At 38.9% G+C, this 21,200-nt stretch overlaps 1 protein-coding gene across 1 annotated transcript in view; it reads right to left on the bottom strand.

The window, feature by feature from the left end:
• LOC128317598 (proline-rich protein 36-like) overlaps nt 1-21,200 on the bottom strand; it is an 81,562-nt gene that overhangs the window by 26,351 nt on the left and 34,011 nt on the right. Inside the window, exon 2 of the mRNA XM_053230421.1 lies at nt 15,341-15,410. The gene's annotated coding sequence lies outside the window, so the exon portion shown is untranslated. The remainder of the gene's footprint in view (nt 1-15,340; nt 15,411-21,200) is intronic.

The raw sequence follows: 21,200 nt of genomic DNA, 5'->3' as shown, positions 1-21,200 counted from the left end.
CTCATCTTACAAACTGTGTCTGGAACTGAAGAATTGGGGCCCCTCGAGCACACACACACACACACACACACACAAACTTAACTTTTAACATAGGGGGAAAACAGAACCAGAGGGAAAGGAAAATGTGACAGAAAAGGAAGATCCATGTGTGGAGAGGAAAGCCTTTATTTAGGGCTATAATGTATGAGGCAGCATAAGATACACATGGACTCAGAGCTGCAGAGAAATGAGGAGAGAAACTACACTGTACATGGTTACATGAGAGTGCTGTGTTTATTAGAACACGTAGTTGTGTTTGAATGTTCAGTGAGATTTGTGTTGGGAGTTGAGTGGCACGTCGTCTGAAGAATCTATTTAAACAGCGAATCTTTGGGGAAAGTACAAACGCAATGCAAAATTGTTTCCTCTACGCTCCGATCGTGGTTCATTATGGACATATTTTGTCTATTTCAATCATGTCCGCTTTCCTGTGATGAATCCAGAATCCTGGAGGGAAAATGCTTTATGAACATTATTTGAAAATGCATCATCAGGCCAGACCCTGCTTTCTACGAAAGCCTCAACATGAGTCCTATTAAACATGTGCAGTTGTGTGCTGGGGAATGGGAGGGGGGAGTAACTCCTACATACATCTGCTGTACATATGAACATGCCTTGTTCATGGACTGTGTGCTGTGTCTAGAGATTCTTCTGATCTGAGGCACTAATAGTTCAATGGTTAAAATTCCACCGAGCCAAAATGGACTCTTCAGCAAGACTCTGAAAGTAGCAACTCTAAATCATGAAACTTTCAGATGGTTACCTCAACTTGGATGGCTGATTCTTCTGATATAGATTTGTGTTTGAGTAAAATTAACATTTTTCATGGAAAAAAGACGCTGTCTTCCATAAAACCGTAATTTAGCTAGGGGAAAATGTGAGCTCAGGTTATGGCATCAAAAAGTGAATTTATCACATCCCCATAAGCAGCTTATTGGAGAAAGATGTGGAGAATTTGCATTTTGGATAGATAAGTATGCACATAAGATTTTACCACAAACCCTGCATGATAAGCTAGCTAGACTTAGCTAATGCTAGTGATTATCAAAACCATGATTGTTATTGAATTTTTTGACAGGTCTGGTTATTGTTATAGAGTATAAACTGATGAGAATGACACTGCAAATCACGTCTCAGATACTGAGATCCTGTGTGCTATAGTTACTAGCAGATAACTAGCCAGTCAGCTATTTAGAGGGCATTTAGAATTTGCATATTCAAGCATTGATTTATAGATCATGGCTCTTCTGAGACTAAAGGTGTATCTAAATCTTAGTAGTTTCTAAGGCAGGAAAGTAGAAAAAGAGGGAAGAAAAACATATTAAGCATTTTATTACTCTATATAGATGATTTTAATGCCTTAAAATGACACACTTGAGGCACTTGGCTTGGATTTGGTTGTTATCTGTCTTACTTGTAAGAGGTTTTTTAGATAAATGAATGTAAATGTACAAAGTGTGATATGAGATCAACACACACCACCAAACTACAGCCTCAGAAACCAAAACAACTAAACTGTTATCAGATCAGTGTAGAGACATTACAGAAAATGAGGCACTGGTTTACTGGGTAATCTCATTTTCTCTAATATGCCAGCAACTACTACAGCTTTTACGTCACATCCTTGTTTGTATGTTATTCAAAGCATTATTGTGTTTGAGGCTCACTGCAGTGATAACAGTATTCAGAAGGACAGAACATGCGTTTCCATGCTGCACATAAAGGCACCTTCACCATCACTGCGTCTATTTTGGTCTATGATCTATGAATCCATGTGAATCTTTATGACTGGCAAAGTGCTCTTGTCGAGCACAATTCATGCGTTCCACGAATTGTGAACGCACCCTCCCTAAACACAGAGCAATTCCTGACAATGTTGAGGATTTGATTGAATTGTAATGAATGGATGCATTATCACCAAGAAGATCATTTTGTATTGAAATCAAACAATAATTAGCTCATCCGTTTGTAAAACCGCTTTTGTGAGCCACACAGAATGCTGAAATGATATGACGTGATGGGCTTTTACCGAAAATACAGCGCTGTCAATCCAAAACATGAAGGAAATTTGATTCTCTCCCTTGTGTGGCTTGTAGATACACAAAGGTATATGTTTAGATGAATTTAAAGTAATATACGTAATGAACATGGACGTATGGTGTTTTCTATAGTTGAGAATATGAAATATGATGCGTTGAGCATTATCAAAAAACGAAGTGCATGTTAATTAGTTATGGAGCAAATTCTCAAAGGACACAATGCCCAAGCTAAGATCTGTAAGAACGCAGAATTTTAAATTAAATGTTAGCCAGCGATTTACAGTTTTCCCCCCATCTCTCTCCTCTCTTTCTTACTGGTGAGTTTTAATTCTGTCCCCCTGCTGTCTGCAATAAATCTGCATGTTGAGTGTTTAAAGATTAATGCCTCTCTGTTTCTCCGCATCTCTCCCCTTGCCCTCCATCACCCCCTCCCCCCAACTTGTGCTTTCTTCCTTCGTTCCGACAGCCAGGCAGTACCCTCACGTATGCATATGTAAATGCCTCTGCCTTTGAGCCGGCGCAAGTAATTGTATGCATTTTTAACTGGCCAATCGACTGACAGATAGGTAGAGATTGTCTCCTCTTCCTCTCTCTCTCTCTCTCTCTCTTCTTCACCTCCCCACCTCACCCCTTTCCCCCCAACACACACACACATACACACTCTCTTTATTTTTAGCTCTGTGCCTCCCCCTCCAGATGCACAGGAATTATTATTTGGTGCAGGTCTGCTATGGGGCGATTAGAAACAAGAAATCTCTCTCTCTCTCTCTCTCTCTCACTCTCTCTCTCTCTCTCTCTCTCTCTCTTAGCGTCTCTGCTCATCTAATTGCAACCACTGAGAATATGAAAATATCTGAGTATACCCTACTTTAGTCTTTTACAGTTGGTTATATGAAATAATAAGTAAAAATAAAATAAATACTTTGGAACGTATTTGCCGACCCTTAAAAAGAAAAAAATTAAAGCAAAGGCTATGCCTTAGGTCACTGCAAAGGATGTGCCTTTGGCCTGCTAGTCCACAGTCTTGTAAATCTGTTTGTATTCATCAGTATTGGTTTCTCCGATCATACATAAACTACACTTTCTGAACTATCCTTTTTTAGATGCAGATATATATGCTGTATTATATTGTTATTATACAGTAATTGCCATGAAAGATGGGTTTAGTGCTCATAGTACTAGTATAAAATCCAACAACATCACTCTTGTTTATTACAGTTTTGGGGTTAAACTGTTTATTTGTGTTGTCCTATTAATTTTATATCTAGGAACTCAAACCATTTAGAGTAGAAAGCTGTTGCAGGTTTTGCACTAGTGAACGGAAGGTTGTGAGTTTAAATCCCAGTACTACTGCCAGAAAGCCTATCCTCCCCTTTAATAACACCCTTAAAACAGAGTTGTTTAGCTATATTGCTGGATTGGAATCTACCTGCATTGTTACAATAATGTGGTTAATTACTAAATGAAGACATCTAGTATCAGATAAGTATACTGTACTTTGTGTTGCATATAAGCATCGTTTTTCCTTCATCATGCATGTGGACAATAATGACTTTCTTATTAAAAAAAAAATAATAAAAAGACTTGCTTTCTACACTCAGATCAGAAGAAGACATTATGAAAGGATGATGAGGAGAGCAATGATGATATATTACTGATTATAAATTAACATACTTATAACTGCAAGGTGAATAATATTGCATGTCAGCAGGGTCAAGAGATGATTACAACACAGTCAGAAATGTTTCAAATATCACAAAGCATAATGACTCATCTGAGATGTAGAGCACAGAGAAAAAAATGTAGTAGTTCCTACTATAGGGAAATATATAGAAGTATAGGGAATGAGACTGAATAACACTAGATTAGCAAACATAAGGGAGGAGAAATGAAATAAATAAAATAAATTATTTAAGCAATATCGCACAAGCAAAAGGGCGGTTATACTGAATATCGGCATGGCTGTGATTTGAGCATAGACACAAACCCGCAGGCTGAGTGCTGTAGCTAATCACAGCAAAGGTTCTATAATATAAAGGTTGTATAATTTATTATAAATTTGAATCGGGAATTGAGTGACTGACATTTCCGACACACAGCAATATGGCCAAAAGTTTATTTTTACTCTGTGAACAGAAATAGGTCCCAAAGAAGCCACACTCACTTTATAGCATGTCGGCTAGCTTGCTAGCTAGCTCACATTGATCTGTACATTCCCGCTCAACCAATCAAATTAGTGGACCTGAACTAACTGTTGTATAATTTATTATAAAATTGAATGTATTTTGACATATGGCAAGTATAAAAATGTTATAGATAATAAAGATTTTGCTGCATATATCAATTTCATAGTGATGTTAAAATGCACATACAATGCTTTATTATTTTATGGCATTTAGTACCATAAACACTTCAAACTCCATACTTTGAAGATAAAATCTGAAGAATCACAGGTTTACAGAACACAGATGTGACTACTGTGAACATTCTTAAATCCTCCAAATGAGTCTGAAGGTAAACTCATGAAAAATTCATAAGAATTCAAACTAGCAAGGGCAATATGGTTAGATTTTGTTTGATATAATAAGAGCAAAGATGAAAGAAAATAAACGATTGTACGGACACTAACCCAAACCTCAACTTTAACCTTAGACTCCGTAGTTTTTTTTTTTAATATGAATTAAGACATGATAATAATTATACATTTGTGAAATGACCATGGTCCACTTTCCAAAAGGTTTCAGAGTGTTAAGACAGTGTTATCAATTAAAGTGAATCCTCAAAGGGATACTCGCTGTAGCATCTTACAATCATTTTTATTTATTAAGAACCTTGACCAGATTTCTTAAGGTGTGGGGAAACAAAAATCATAACAATTTAACTGAGCAAATTTATTGCATTTCATATAAATGAAGTTATAGTAAACTAACCCTGCTTCATACTCTAATCTTAACCATTTATATCTTTTCATATGAGCTTACTGTAACCATGGCACTGTGCTGGAGTTTGAGGGCATGGAAGTCTTATTACCTGAACTGCTGGAACTTGATGATTAAGACACCCCTGTATTAAAAGGCTCATTATGCTCATCATGTGACTGCAGTTCCATACAGATGCCTCTGACAGCTGTGTCCAGGTGTGCAAAAAATCTCCACTTGTCTATATCTGATCTCCATATCTTACACTAGAGATGGAGATGTGCACTGGACTGTTTTTTAAGCCCACTAAAAAAACTCACTGCTTCTGAAGGAATTCTGACTAATCCCGCCCACTTCTGTAGTTATTTTTGTTTGTGCCTGCCCTTGATACTTTCTAATGAATTTAGTTGGGTATACTTCCAAAAAAAAAAACAAAAAGAAAGATTATTAGTCATTTAAGAAAGAAAGAAAATTCGTCATTTAAATCACAGTAAATATGCCCAGGATAAAGCTTAAGATGGATGAATGAATGAATGAATGAATGAATGAAGCTCAGTTTACTCTAGATGTGGTAGAATTGCCACACAACACCCACAAGCACTGCTCCATATCGCACTACACTCGAATGTTGATCAAGGTGGTCTTTCTTTGTCCCAAAGCTTCATATCTGAGAGTAAAAGCAGCTCGCTCCTACAAATTTTCTGTTAGATCCCACAGGATCCAGTCTCAATTCATACACACTTATCCACAAGAGAGCTCTTGTTGATTTCAACATCTCTGCTCGACATATCACACACTTAAAATCACTAAGAGTATGTATGTCAGTGTTAGGGGTGAAAGGGTATAAATAATTTACAATATGAAAACCAGATAACTGCATATCACAGTTTTGGGATATCATGGTATCTGTTTATATCATCACATTGACAGGAAAATAACATCAAATCCCACAGAATACCACCCTGGCATTGAATTGGAATTACTCTTAAATTGCAGTCACACTCAAATTTGCAACTGATATCTAATCTTGAAGATTTGCAATGAAAATGTTTTTCTATTTTGGTGCAATTAGAGATTATTCATTCATTCATTCATTCATTTTCACTGGACACATGGCAGGAATACACTCTGCATTTAATGCCAGTCCACTGCTTGGCACCATGCACACACTCATTCACACACTCATTCACACCTAGTGGCAACATTCGCAATTTTGCTATAATTATTTTAGCCGTGGCTAGAGATATTGTGGTGAAAATGTGGAAACAGGATGGGTAGCAGTGGGTCGTATTGCTGCCTCACAGCTCCAGGATCCCCAGTTTGATACTGAGCTGGGGTTACTGTCTGTGTGGAGTTTCACAGGTTCCTCCACATGAGTTTTCTCAGGGATTTCTGGTTTCCTCCCACATTTTTTGCCACACATTTTTTGCTACTGTGCTAGTAGGTTGAAGATAAATTGGCCCTAGGTGTCCCCTATGATGGACTGGCATCTGATCCAAGGTTTATTCCCGGCTCACGGCCAGTGTTCCTGGGATAGGCTCTGGATCCACCACAACCACGACCAAGGTTAAAGCGGTTACTGATGATTAATGAATTAACAAGGAAACATCTGCACATACAATTCTGCTTAAATTAATCAAGTCCTGCATATTTACATTTTGTACATTGGTGGGTTTATTAGCAATCTACATCGTGTGCCAAACCATCTGAGCTGGTGGCTAGCTAGCTGGCTCATTTGCAATCCATAAACAGCAAAATAACCCGAAAAGTAAAAGACAGCTATCTAAGACAGCTAATACTAGTGCAACATAACCAGTTTTGATGCCTTTTACTTATCTTGATGTTCTAATGTATCCCAGGTTTCTTCATGAATCACACTGTATGGGAAAAGCTAGCATGTTGGTGGTGTAAGTCAGCTTGTTTACTGCAAACCCAATGAAACACAGAGTGCTTTTGAAAGAAAGAGTTCCTCAGTCAGTATGACTCAGCCAACGACCCCATCAGCTTGTCCTCAAAATCTCTTATAATCATATAGCACTCATTAATCTTTAGGAAATCCTGGGCTATGAGGTTTGAACCTGCTAGGTGCTTCCCTATTCACTTCACCATTCACAAACACCTTCACGTAATATTCCCAATGGTTCAACTTTGTTTCTTTCCCTGTTTAATCCAAACCAAGTGTTTGATAGTCCATGAATAATAGCTTTAGCATGTGTGGCTAGCTGGTTAGCATACTGGACAGCAAAAATCACTGTCTCTGTATGTAGTTCTGTCCAGTTCTTATAATAAAGCGTGTATGTTTCTATGAATATTTAGGAGAAGACATTTTGGAAAGGTGGAGAAGCCAAAGTTTTTACGCAGTTGTAATACAAGGTATGTACAAGTTCTTGCAGTTAAATGTGATACTTTCACAAACTTTTTTAATCCAATCCAAATAACTGTTTCAGATGATTCCTCGGACCAATCCTTCGACGTGCATGGTCTGACATTTCTTCAGTTACCCACTTACAACTACCTGCATTTCATTCCCTTTCACTTCTTAACGCACACAAAATTGGAAGAAAATCTCATAACTGTGTTTTCATCTTATCCTGTCACAGGAAGGAAGTAGCAGAGGTTGTTGGTGCCTCTGGTGAGTGTACGTAGCTAGTGCAGTTAACTTAGATTGCTAGTCTGCCAAAAAGCTATTATGAAGCCTAGCATGTAATATGTAAATGAAACAACAGATTTGGGTACAATTTTTTTTATTTGTGTTTAACTAGGTAGCTTTAGCCCTGTGATGGGTTGGCACCCCATCCAGGCTAGGATAGGCTCCAGGCCCCCCGCGGCCCTGTGTAGGATAAGCAGTATGGAAAATGGATAGATGGATGGATAGTTAGCTTTAGAAGCAATTATGTTTAGGTTATTGCCATTTCCCAATGGGATTAAAAAATGCTGGACAGTAACGGTCTCTACACTCCCACAAGAGACAAACTACAAGCAACATGAGAGCCTTATTGCTGGCTAGTGTGAGCAGGTAACTAATAATTAACACATGTCCGGTTTTTGCACAAGTGACACACTATTATCTGGACTTTGTGATGTGAAATTAAATAAAAAAAACTGATATAATTACATGTGTGAATAAAAACTATAAAATCGAATTGAAAATTCAGGAAAATTTGCTACTTATTAAGCAATTTAATTTGCAGACAATAAGATTTTTTAAGGACATGCTAGCTGCCAAAAGCTTGCGTAACTCTGTGTTAAGTAAACTTTAGTTCTGGTAGTGCACAGATTAAAACATTGGTACACTGAGATTAAAAATAAAAGGTTTATATAATAATACACGGCTGTTAATAAGTGGTATCCATTTTAGCTGGGGAGGGGGCGGGGGGGGGGGGGGGGGGGGGGACTGAGAGCAGGTTCGAGCTACAAAGTGGGGAAAAAACATGGATACAACAAACAACAAGCTAGCTAGCTAACATTAGCGATAATGAGTTTATGATGTATTTACTTTCTCAAAACGGTGAACTGTATGATCAGTGTTATAGATTTAACCAAGTAATGTGTGTATGTTGATTGATATAAAGTAAGCAGTACTATAAACTCATTTAAAGTAGTGAAGTGATGTTTTATTAAATGTTGACGTTGTGAGCGTGTGACTGTGTTAACATGACTCACTGGTTTAGGAGGCTTTTCCTACTTTCTGAATAGTTCTAGGTCGGAAATTATAATTTATGAGTTGAACGCTGCACAATTTTTTCTAGCATATGCAGCAGCATGTTACAGCCCTTCTTGCCATAATATCAGAATATAGTATACCGCATTGACTGTATATTTTTAAGGTCTCTTGAGAAGTCTATGTTTGAGGTATTATAATTTTGACTGGGTAAATTTATTTTACAGGCTGTACGTCTGTGTACATGTATGGAAATTATTGTATTCTCTGTTTGTCCTGTGTGCTATACTGTGTGGCTTTTCTTTATACCACAGTAATGTACAGGCACCAGAGACACACAAGGTGTCATCACGACCACAAATCACTTGCCTGAGTGCTTCTCTCCCCCTCCCTGTCTTTCTCTCCCTCATTCTCCTTCACTCTGTCTCCTTCTTCTCGCCAGCGCGCCATATAGGACAGAGTTGGTATATATCTCAATTAGAGGGCAGGGAGAGAGAGGAGGGGGAGGGGCCGTGTCCAGAGTGACTCCGCCCCCAGCTGCCTTATAACAGGCGCTTTAAAGAGGAAGCAGCAACGCTGTACAGCTGTCAATCAAGAGCTCTGCAACCGTTTATGCAAATCAGTTTGGGGTGGTGAGGGAGGGGGAGTGGGGGAACATGTCTAGATTTGTTTGTCATCCGTTATGCCTTCCCCCTTTCATCAACACACACATGCACATGCATACTTACTTTGCCTTCAGTCTCCCTTCTTTTCTGTGTGTGTTGACATGTTTTTGTCTATCTCATATATATGTGTGTGTGTATGTGTGTGTGTGTGTATGTACATATACTGTATATCCATATTTCTGTCAGATACCAGAGTTTGTGTGGTTGCTGTTAAACTGGGATCCAGTGTCTGTAATGCTGGAAACTGGGTCGTGAGAAGTGTGTGTGTGTGTGTGTGTTTGGGGAGTGGGCTCAGAAAGAGTGACGCTGACCTTGTTTTCTTTACACCTAAAAATAAGAAATTTATCACACGAGCACAGCGTATATGTAAGAGCTACTGTCTAACAGAGGATCAACATATTGCTTTAACATCCTGATAATGAAATTAAATATTTAGCTATATCCAGAACTGTTTTATTATACACTATGGCCCTGATTTACGAAGGGTTTGCCGATGTAAAATATGTACAAACAAATTAACACATGCAGAAAAGGTGTTGGTTGATTTAGTAACAGGATCAATGAAGAACTGTGTCTTTCACATGAGTAAAATATCACGTCTTGTCCAAATAAGCAGTTTGGGAGAAATCTACCTTAAGGTGCAAAATACAGTGTGGTGTCTAAGCAAAGCGATTCATTTTGTACCTAAAATGTGATTTACTAAACCTGAAAAGTCACTTTGGGAACTGTGATTGCATGTACAATTTAGTACAACCAATAAGCATGTATTAAAATAAAATACTTAAATTAGCACTTTCACCAAAAAAAAAAAAAAAAAAAAAAAAAAAAAAAACTCCCCAACAGAGTTTTGGACTGATGGTATTCCTAGTTTGTGACCTACCGAGCCAATATCAGAATGTATTTTTGATAGACTTCAAAGCACTATTGTAAGTCGCTCTGGATAAGGGCGTCTGCCAAATGCCATAAATGTAAATGTAAATGTATTAAATTTGTGGAAGCCTATTTTGAACAGTTGAAGACAAAATTATGTCATTTACTAATCCTGAATAATGAGTAAATTGTGTCTTAATAAAACAATCAGAATGTTTATCAAAACTATTCCTTTCATGTTAGATATTCACTACACATCCACACATCTGATGGTCCAACATTTAAATAGAGCCTTTAAAAAGACTTTCATTTATTAACAATGTGCACTCATGTCTACACTCTTTCCTTCATTTATTCATATTTTCAACAGTTTTTTGATGTGTATCTTTTGCATTATCAAATCAGCAATCCTGAGCTTGGGTTACTGTTTGTGTGGAGTTTCTGTGTATGTCTGTGTGAGTTTCCTCTGGGTTCTCCAGTTTCCTCCCACAAACATGCCAGTAAGTAGATAAGTGGCTAAGATAAATTGCCCCCAGGTGTGAATGAATGGGTGAATGTGTGTGTGCGTGGTGCCCTTTGATGGACTGGTGTCCCATTCAGGGTGTATTCCCACCTTACATCAAGTGTTCCCGGAATTTGCTCCAGATCCACCACGACCCTGATCAGGATAAAGCAGTTACTGAAAGTGAGTGAGTGAGTGAGCGAGTGAGCGAGCGAGTGATTGAGCGAGTGAGCGAATGAGTGAGCGATTGAGTGAGAGATTGAGCGAGCGAGTGAGCGAGCGAGTGATTGAGCGAGCGAGCGAGCGAGCGAGTGATTGAGCGAGCGAGCGAGCGAGTGAGTGAGCGAGCGAGTGAGTGATTGAGTGAGTGAGCGAGCGAGCGAGTGAGTGAGTGATTGAGTGAGCGAGCGAGTGAGTGAGCGAGCGAGTGAGTGATTGAGTGATTGAGCGAGCGAGCGAGTGAGTGAGCGAGCGAGTGAGTGATTGAGTGAGTGAGCGAGCGAGCGAGTGAGTGAGTGATTGAGTGAGCGAGCGAGTGAGTGATTGAGTGAGTGAGCGAGCGAGCGAGCGAGTGAGTGATTGATTGAGTGAGCGAGCGAGTGAGTGAGTGAGTGAGCGAGTGAGTGATTGAGCGAGTGAGTGAGCGAGTGAGTGAGTGATTGAGCGAGTGAGTGAGTGAGCGAGTGAGCGACTGAGTGAGCGAGCGAGTGAGTGATTGAGCGAGCGAGTGAGCGATTGAGTGAGCGAGTGAGTGAGTGAGTGAGCGAGTGAGCGAGCGAGTGAGCGAGTGATTGAGCGAGTGAGTGAGCGAGTGATTGAGTGAGCGAGCGAGTGAGTGAGCGAGCGAGCGAGTGAGTGATTGAGCGAGCGAGTGAGTGAGTGAGTGATTGAGTGAGTGAGTGATTGAGTGAGTGAGCGAGCGAGTGAGTGAGCGAGCGAGTGAGTGAGTGAGCGAGCGAGTGAGCGAGTGAGTGAGCAAGTGAGCGAGTGAGCGATTGAGTGAGTGAGTGAGCGAGCGAGTGAGTGAGTGAGTGAGTGAGCGAGCGAGTGAGTGAGTGAGTGAGTGAGCGAGTGAGTGAGTGAGTGAGTGAGCGAGTGAGTTTCGATGTATTTTTCTGGGAGTCTCTGATAATAGAAACTCACTGTAGCTAATGAGAACATATAGCACAAGCAAAAAAAAAATAATAATTTCTCTGTTCTTTTTGACCTCTACTTTTTATGTTACAACACTCATGCAATTATTCTTTGTAAAGCAAATTTACAACAATTTAGCAAATTAGAGCGCTTTATTTTGGATCTTAGTAAATCAGAGCCTGAGCTTCTATTTTAATAGTCACAACTAGACATCTAATAGGAAATAGTAAATTGGTAATTCATATACAGTATATTCGTGTATATTCATGAACTGTAGCACACATGCAGAGACAACACCACCACTTGAACTATTCTCTCCACAGATGTTTTTTTTTTTCAAAGCTTTTATAGTTTGTGGAAGTCTGCTGCATTCAAATTTAATATCTTTATTGGTTAAATTCTAAAACAAAGAAAATACACATTGTTTTTACAATATCGGACTATCGAACTTAAAACTGGGGTCAGTGATTTTTAAGTCAGAACTCCTTGTAATATTTGGCAAAGTTCTCCTCACATTCTAACAGCCACAATAACATATCTGCTCAGAGAAACTCCAGTCTCTGTGGCACCACAGGCTCTGTAAACAGGACAAGAAAAACAAATGATGTAGACCACCAACACTCAACTAATATGGACCAGGAGGTGTCTCTATGCTCCTGTCAATCATTTAAGCTCCGCCTGTTGTACAACCGTTCAGGTGTTCTAGCTTAGACATGTGATCTGAGGGTGTGTTCTTGTGAGGAACACTGAAAGGCGGGGCTGCATTTTTTTTAAAAATCACTATACCCTTATAATCATATCAATTCAATCCAATTCAGTTTTGTAGTGGTTTTACCCACAAATATCATCATAAACAGGGCTGTAACAATGATCTTAGTGAGGTCCACAATGCCTAAAGGTGTGATAGCTAATATACGACAATGCAGAAAGTGTACTACACCAGCTGCCTATTCTCAATCTCTGTTACGTTTTTATCTTTCATTCTTCCACAAACTGCTCTGACTCCAGTTAGTTTAATTTTATCAAGTTCAATATTTTGGGTTTAAAACACAGCCTAAGTTACCTGCTGATTTCAGCCTACAAAAATAGGAAATGTTGCAAAATCTTAGAATTTTTTTGAAGTTTGCTTCCATATTTCTTAAAACGATATAGTGAATTGGTTTCACATTAAAGGAGCACAAGAGGTCTTTGCAAGAATATATCATTTATTTTGTGTACTCAGCTTAGCTAAGCTCAGTACACAAAATAAGCTCAGTAAACAAAATTTTCTCGCCAATTCGGTCTTGCCATGTCTCACTCACCAGCTAATTCTCCCCTATGCCCTGTAACTATCAACCATGGAGGGAGGGGCAAACGCGTGCTTTCTCTGAGACAAATAAATCCAACCTCCACATCATTTTTTTTTTTTTTTTGGAACTGCTGCTGATGCTGCATCACATGGTAACGTAACACACTCTGAGGAAAGCTCTATCTGCCCTCTTCTGCATACATGATTTCACAGATCCCCACACTTGGCCAGTGTCACTCTGACTGAAAGGGGAGAGAGAGTAATGCCATCCCTCCCACCCAGAGAGCAGAGCTAATCTTGCTCCTTTGGTCATCCAGCCACAGACTGCTGTGGGGTGGTCAGGATTCAAACAGACATATCACACACATTTCTTATGGAGCATTTTCTTTATTATTCCCTGCATTTTTTTAAGTCATAGTGAATTACAGAGGAAAGACCTGACCATTTGTAAATCATCTACTTTATCTAGTTATTGTACTTTATAGAACTGTTCTTAATTTTGTATATTATAGCCTTATAACACTTTTTTTTAAATGACTGTTTTTGTTGAACAAATGTATGCAGATTGAATACTGCATTCTAGGAAAAAGATTTTGCATACAGTAATTAACAACAAAGTGTGCATGTAAACTTTTCTAGTTTATTTAAACTAAAACAAATGAGTGTCCATAGCCACCTCCCTGCCCCTTCACACACACACACACACACACACACACTCAACCGGTTGCCTGGTGGTTTACCGTAAGGCCCTGTATGTACATGCGAAAAACCACAAACCTACCAAAAATTCTGAGGTCTGGGATCTGGTCCATGTGCCCAAAACAGCTTTATAGAAATCTTGATGTAGATTTAGATCCCTAATTACAACCAGAGGTGACAGTGGCAAGGAAAAAAAAATCCCTGAGATGACATGAGAAAGAAACCTTGAGAGGAGCAAGACTCCATTCGCAGCTGTATATCATACAGTCAAACAGTACTAAGTGTGTTAAAAGGATGTTTATTATGAGCATCAGTGATTACAGCAGGTACTGTAGGTACAAGTCTACAGTATCCAGGTGAGATTATCCGCTGAAGTAACAAGCATTTTTTATAACCTTAAACTTTAAACCACATTCATCTCCTCAATACTGTTTTTCATTCTGACTACAGTGTGTGTGCTAATTTGGTTATTTAGCTTGTTTATGAAATAATACACTGAGCTGCCAGTTGTTTAGTACGAGGTAGATGTACCTAGTTAGCTAGCAATTTCTCAGATTATCTCAGAAAAAGTACTACTTACCATATATCCCTGCTTTTCTCTTACAAAGCATGTTGGAAAAGATTTTTTAAAAGGAGACAGAGAATTATTAACCTCCTCTGAAACAGTAAATTCCTCTAATACAGTAGTATATCTTACAGCATGGAAATAGTGTATCAGATTCAATTCTGGCTTGTGTAAGTGTACAAGAGTATCTTGACTGTTACAGGACCTCATTCTGGGATGTGTAACAGGGTGACGGAAATTGACATTTGTATGATCTGTTGGATTTCCAACATCAGTGTGAAGTTACTGGCAAATTGCAGATTGGTATTTAATCCATCTGATTTTGTTGGTTTATCGTGTTACAATATAGATATTGTACAGGAATTATATGAAACTTAAATGTCCTGTCACAAGTGTCAAGGCAAACTTGTGTACATACATGAGCCAAAACTGAAGTTGATACACATCCTTACATAAGATATACGACTGTAATCCATCTGTATCAGAATACACATCCTTACGGGTCACATTATAGTCTCCTGTATAGTTTATGTTTAACTGAACAGGTATTAGAGGCACTTAATATATAGTGGGCCTTTTTTTCTATTTCTTCAGTTTGCAATGTTTAAACAGCATCTGGGTGATCAAAAAACTACTGGACTCCTGTAGTCTTCATGCAGTATCAGTGGACTTATCCTCAAATGGGTCAATTTTAGAGTTTTTTTTTTAAAAAAAAGCAGGTAGATCTTTCGATTCTCTCTAAAAAAAAAAATTCTTCAAGGAGAATCGTCACAACAGGTTCGGGAGCCTCTGGAATTTTTTTTTTGTTTCTTTCAAAACCCTCTGAACATTCTGATGTTTGAGTACGACGTCTCTGTGTATCCCCCACCGTCAAGAAATCAAAAGTAACATCAAGCAGTGAGAGAGAAATGAGACAAGCGCTGGAAGCATCTCGAGAAAAGCGGTGACCAAAACTCCTACCTTCCAAAGCAGATCAGAAGCGAGAAACATCTCCATGGTTTCAAGGTTTCAGATGACTGTCAATTGGCATCTATGGGAACAGCAGGTTAGATTTGTAAAACCGGATTTTTTTGTCATTGGGCAAATTCTCTAGTACAGCTGGGATTGCTTTGTCTATCAAATTGTGATAAGCAAACAGCATGGCGTAAAGAATGTAGAATTTTCAGTGTGCGTTTTTGTGTTTGTCTAGCGTTAAACACCTGATGGACTAAAACGCTTTCAGGAAGGGAAATGGGAAAAGGGAAATCACACACTACGAGGCTTAAATTTTCAGGCTGTCCCTAAGGCATTGCACATGTCTGAGGCTTTTAGACAAAGCTAGCCCATTAACTCTAACTAGCTAGCTAAAATGTAATTTTACAAAATCTTTGTATTTGTTCTCTAGCGTGTCAAAAAGTACACAAGTACTGTGCCATAGAGTTCAAACCCAAATCAGAAGAGTTTTATCTGAGTTTGGATTCCACTGGAATCTGTATACTGTGTATTTCAGTACTGATTATCAATAATTATAATGAGTAGCTAAACCACTTCTTAACTGGGTAACAATATCAATTCCATATTGAGGATAAACCACTGGACTGATCATCTATCCTTCACTCACTTCCAACAAATAGTTAGAACAAATAACAGATAAATGCCTTACACATTGAGCAAGAAAAAAAAATGATAAAGTCCATCCATCCTGAATCCTTTTTCTTCTTATAGTATAATATCAGACTCTTTCACTCCATCACTTCTGTTTGTTTATGCTCTTACACTCTTTGCTCTCCTGATTGGCTGTTGGCTCATCTGTTTTTCTTTCAGGCATGATGATGTTTGATGTATGTGACATGGCGTATACGTAAAAAATCCTGGCCAACTCTAACCAACACGTCTGACACAGCACTGACTGTGAATTACTACTACAGGATTATCAGCGTGACTCACAGCAGCTCATGAACATTGCATTGTATATTGTTTTTTTAGTGGTCATTATCAGGTGACTTATATATGACGTATATACCGTAAATAATGTAATATATGCTCAGTGGTGACTTTAATAGGAACACCTTTATACCTGAGCACTCATGCAATTATGCAATCAGCCAATCATGTGGCAGCAGCATAATGCATAACATCATGCAGATACAGGTCAAGATTTTCAATTAATTTATTCAACTAGATAAATGTAGTACTAAATGTGGCGAGCAGATCTATGGGAAATATTCCAGCTATTCGTACATTTACCTGTTAGCACTCCTGTCATTGCTCACGGCCAATGATGTAACATCCTATTATGTGTTCTTGTCTAGACAAAATATAAATGTATAATCCTCAAAATATTCTGGTGCCATTGGACATTATTAATATATTTACTTAAGAGTGTGTGTGGGGGGGGTGGGGGGTGGAGGGGGGGGGGGGGGGGAGCTTATGGGTGAAGGATCCACTCTGTAGTGCTTTGTCTTGATGACTTAATGAACTATAATGAAAGGGTCGAAGTAATGTTCTTTCATTTCAAAGAAGCTCTTCTAAACTCAGTGTGGGAGAACGGAAATTAGATCATGCTTCACCTCATGTATTTAAAGGTTTGACCCTCGATTCAAGCAAAAAGTAGGAAGGATATGTGTTTACTAGGTTTGTATTATTAATTTGAGGTGTTACTAGGGAACACGTAGATCTGAATGAGAAGAGTTGCTGCTCCATCACTGAGACGGGTAAACTTGTTCTATAGACATGTTGAAACTAGATTTGTCAGCAGTCTTGGTTTGTGTGTGAGTCCATGTGTGTGTTTGGGGGGGGGGGGGGGCAGGTATATCATATCCACCTGTAGAGACCTGTTCTATCCTCCCTTTCTCCCCCTCTCTCTCTCTCTCTCTCTCTCTCTCTCTCTCTCTCTCTCTCGTTGATTGTTTCCTGCACGTCGTTTTCAAAGTTCCCAAATAAACGACTCGGTGCTCTATGGCTTCTATGTTACACTTAGTTACATCAACCACACGTCCTGAAAAAGGTGAACTTATCAACAATACCAATTTAATGAAATGCCACAAGAGGTTAAGGTGAAAGATTAGCATTATTTTTAACAGTCTCTATTGTGTTTTTGACAAAATTCTCAATGACCAGTTTTTCCAGTTTGACTTAACATTAGATTCAGTATAACATGAGTTTAGACGGCTGTTTTTAGCTGTTTAGATGCTTAATACTAGAACAGTGTGTCAGGCAGTAAAGTGAGTTTATGAGTCTAGAATCCAGGGGTGTATGCGTGCGATATTATATCTCAAACAGCTCACACTCTCTCCCTCCTATTTTTTCCTCTTTCGTCAGAATTTCAATCTTCAAGCTCTTTTACGCTCCTCGCTCTATCTTTCAAATTTTATTTAGAACTCTTTGACTTTATATCATCTCTCTGTCTCTCACTTTATCTCTTTAACACTCTCTCTCTATCTATCTCTCTCACTTTTTCTCTTTAACACTCTCTCTCTCTCTCTCTCTCTCTCTCTCTGTAGCGTGATATTGTGGGACATGAAGCATAAGAAAGGCAACAGAGTCACACACAGCCGCCTCACTAACGCCAACAACCCGTCCCCTCCTCGCAAGGCCCGCTGTCGCCATGGAAACACAGTCCAATCGGAGCCTCGGGAATGCAGGGAGGGGGCGGGGACAGCGCTGAGCCCTCTAACATTTCACACACACATACACACAGGCACACACGCACACACTGATATTCACACACACGCATAGCCAGCTTTCTCAATCTCTCACGCAGAGACAAACAAATACGCATAAGTAGTAAAATGCACACAAGCTCTGTACATCCTATCCACATCAACACATACACACATAGACTACAAAATATACACTGACAGGTATGTGTAGAGATTTTGGAGAAGACAGAAAGAGCAAAAAGTCTTTGACATTTCAGGCTTCAGTGTAGTTCACAGAAAAATCCTAAGCAATCTACAAAAAAATGACTTTAAAGACTAAAACCAGCACAAGCGAAAGAAAGAAGAAATGTGATCTGTTCTATAACAAGAAGATTCTGATAAAACAAGAAGAGACAGACCAAACCCAAGGCTTGTCCTTATCCACTCCTAACGCATGTCTGCTTTTCCACGTTCTACAGCATACAGTGTTTTTGGGGCCCATTAATCTTGATCACTCCCTTTCATTTCCCTCTCAGATCTAGGACGCTTCCCTCAGCCATGGTAATCAACAGGACTGGAGTTGCCTTTTTTTCATTATTTTCCCAGGGTATATTATGTTTCTTGTCCATAATCTCTTTTGTTCTTACCAAATAAGACACTATGGAGTGAAGCTTTAGCATGCAATATGTTACCAGGATGAACAGGTGGTAGATTTAGTCGCAGAGATTTTATGTACAATTTGCCACTTTCTTAATTTAAACATATTACCAGTGTATGAATAAAATATGACGTGCCGTGGCGTTATAGGAAAACAATCCACGATGGGGTGGTGTGATGTGAAGTGGAGTCTTTACCACCCCAAAGTTGATCATTTTCTCTAACGGAATGTCTCAGTGTGTTTTATTCCTCTTATACCACAGCAGCTTGCTAGCACTTACAATTTTGTATTTATTAAAGAATGACATGTTTAAATTTTATCCATTTATAGTTATGTTTAATATTGTGGAAAGTCTGTGAAACAAGTTGGTTCTTGTTATCACTTATAACAGCTAGAAACATTTGTTCGCACAACTTCTCTTTTTTTCTTCCTCTTGGAGTTAATAAACCAAAAAATAAACTACAGCTTTTCATGTTACTGAGAAACCAAAAAAGGTACAGTGTTACCTCTAGCTGTTACAACACACTGACACTGGAGACTCCTTCACTAAATGTTAAATAAATCTCTCCTTCACAGTATCAACAATGACACACATTTTTTAAATCCATTTGTATGGAGCGTCCACCATACAAGGTCCAATCAGAATTAAGGATTCAATAGCACTGTGGTATAATTATATATGATCACAATATGCTAACAAGACAACCAAGTTTTTGTCATGTCATAGGTTGTGCTTACAGCTTCCCATTTATACATTAAATGAATTATCTAGTTTGGGAAATCAGTAGTTTATCAAGACACTGTATAAATGTCATTTTCTCTGATTTTGGGCTGGTAAGTATGTAGAAAATTATGCTCCCTTACTTGTAGCAGTATAGAATTATAGCTCAGCTTAGGAACTCTGAACTAGTTATACCATTAGTCTTATGGAATAGTAGTATAGAATTTTAAAATGATTTATTACCAGGTGAAGTTTTGCTTGAAATACTTTATATGGCCAAAAGTTTGCAGACACCTGACCATAACACCCCCTTTGCTGTTATAATAACCTCCACTCTTCCACTTTCCACTAGATTTTGGAGTGTGGTTGTGGGGATTTGTGCTCATTCAGCCACAAGAGCATTAGTGAGGTCAGGCACTGATGTTGGGTGAGGAGGCCTGGGGTGCAGTTCGCGTTCCAGTTCATCCCAAAGGTGTTCAGTGGGGTTGGGATCAGGGCTCTGTGCAGACCACTTAAGTTCTTCCACTCCATCCTTGGCAAACCATGTTGTCATGGACCTCGCTTTGGTGCACAGGGGCACTGTCATCCAGGTTTGGGCCCCTTAGTTCCAGTGAAGGGAAACTCTATGCTACAGCATACAAAGACATCCTAGGTTGGAGAAGGCCCACATATGGGTGTGATGGTCAGGTGTCCACAAACATTTGGCCACATTGAGTCTATATAACACCATTATAGCACCATAGACTGGCTACCTATAAAAAGTGTGTTACCACCTCACAGCCAGTGTTCTGGGGATAGGCTCTGGATCCACTATGACCCTGACCAGGATAAATGTTGTCTTCAATGTGGTCTTCTGCCACATCTGCCTAAAGGTACGACATGTTGTATGTTCTGAGGTGCTTTTCTGCTCACCATGGTTGTAAAGAGTGGTTAACCCCTATGGAGTGTATTCATGCATTTTACTGAGTTATCTAGTCCCTAGTGAGTTTCACAAAAGCATAGCAACACAAATATCATTGTTAAATGATAGAGTGGGCATCGCATTAACTGCTCTCTCTCTAGCAGTTTGGATTTTATGATGCTTTTGAGGTCAGACAACTAACCTATAAAACTTATGCAACTTGTCACTGTGTCCAGTAAAGAATGCTTTAACTAAATAATAAGTTAAGGCTTAAGGGTTCAACAGGAAGCACATTAAAATGAAACATTATGTGTTTCAGAGCTACAGAGATCTTCCCTTTGGTACTGGACATACTGGGACTTTTTCACCAGAAAATTGGATTGGTGGGGGAGGTTTATTCAGTATCAAAAATTTGTACCTTTGTTCCCTTTGTTTGTTTGGCAGATGCTTTTATCTAAAGTAGGGATGTGACTGAATATGAATACATTATTCAGAATGAACAGATGTGTTCAAGATAGATACAAATACTGGTACTATTCTGTTTTTTTTTTAATTTTTTTATTATTATAGAGGACTAAACAGATCCAGGGTGACACAGTGTATGCAGTGTACAATTCAAGTATTTGGGGCTTGCTCAAGAGTTTTCTTATAATCTCTTATAATGTAGTGGTTCTCTTATAATTCTTGAATTTGAACTCACAACCTTTCGGTTAACTAGCTTACAACTAATAGACTAACCACTGATTTCACACTGCTCAAGCGCCGAAAGAAACAAATGCTGCATTCGACTTCAGGTCGGAACTCAAGTCCTGACCTACAACCAGGAAGAACCAAAGAAAAACTTGCTTAACTCATAATTCATACTCAGGAAGGCGTGGTCTTCCCAATTCCAAGCTCCTTCGCGACGTCAAATCAACATG

Source organism: Pangasianodon hypophthalmus, chromosome 27, assembly GCF_027358585.1.
Source record: "Pangasianodon hypophthalmus isolate fPanHyp1 chromosome 27, fPanHyp1.pri, whole genome shotgun sequence".
NCBI classification, from domain to species: Eukaryota; Metazoa; Chordata; class Actinopteri; order Siluriformes; family Pangasiidae; genus Pangasianodon; species Pangasianodon hypophthalmus.
This window is presented reverse-complemented; position numbering and strand designations above follow the sequence as displayed.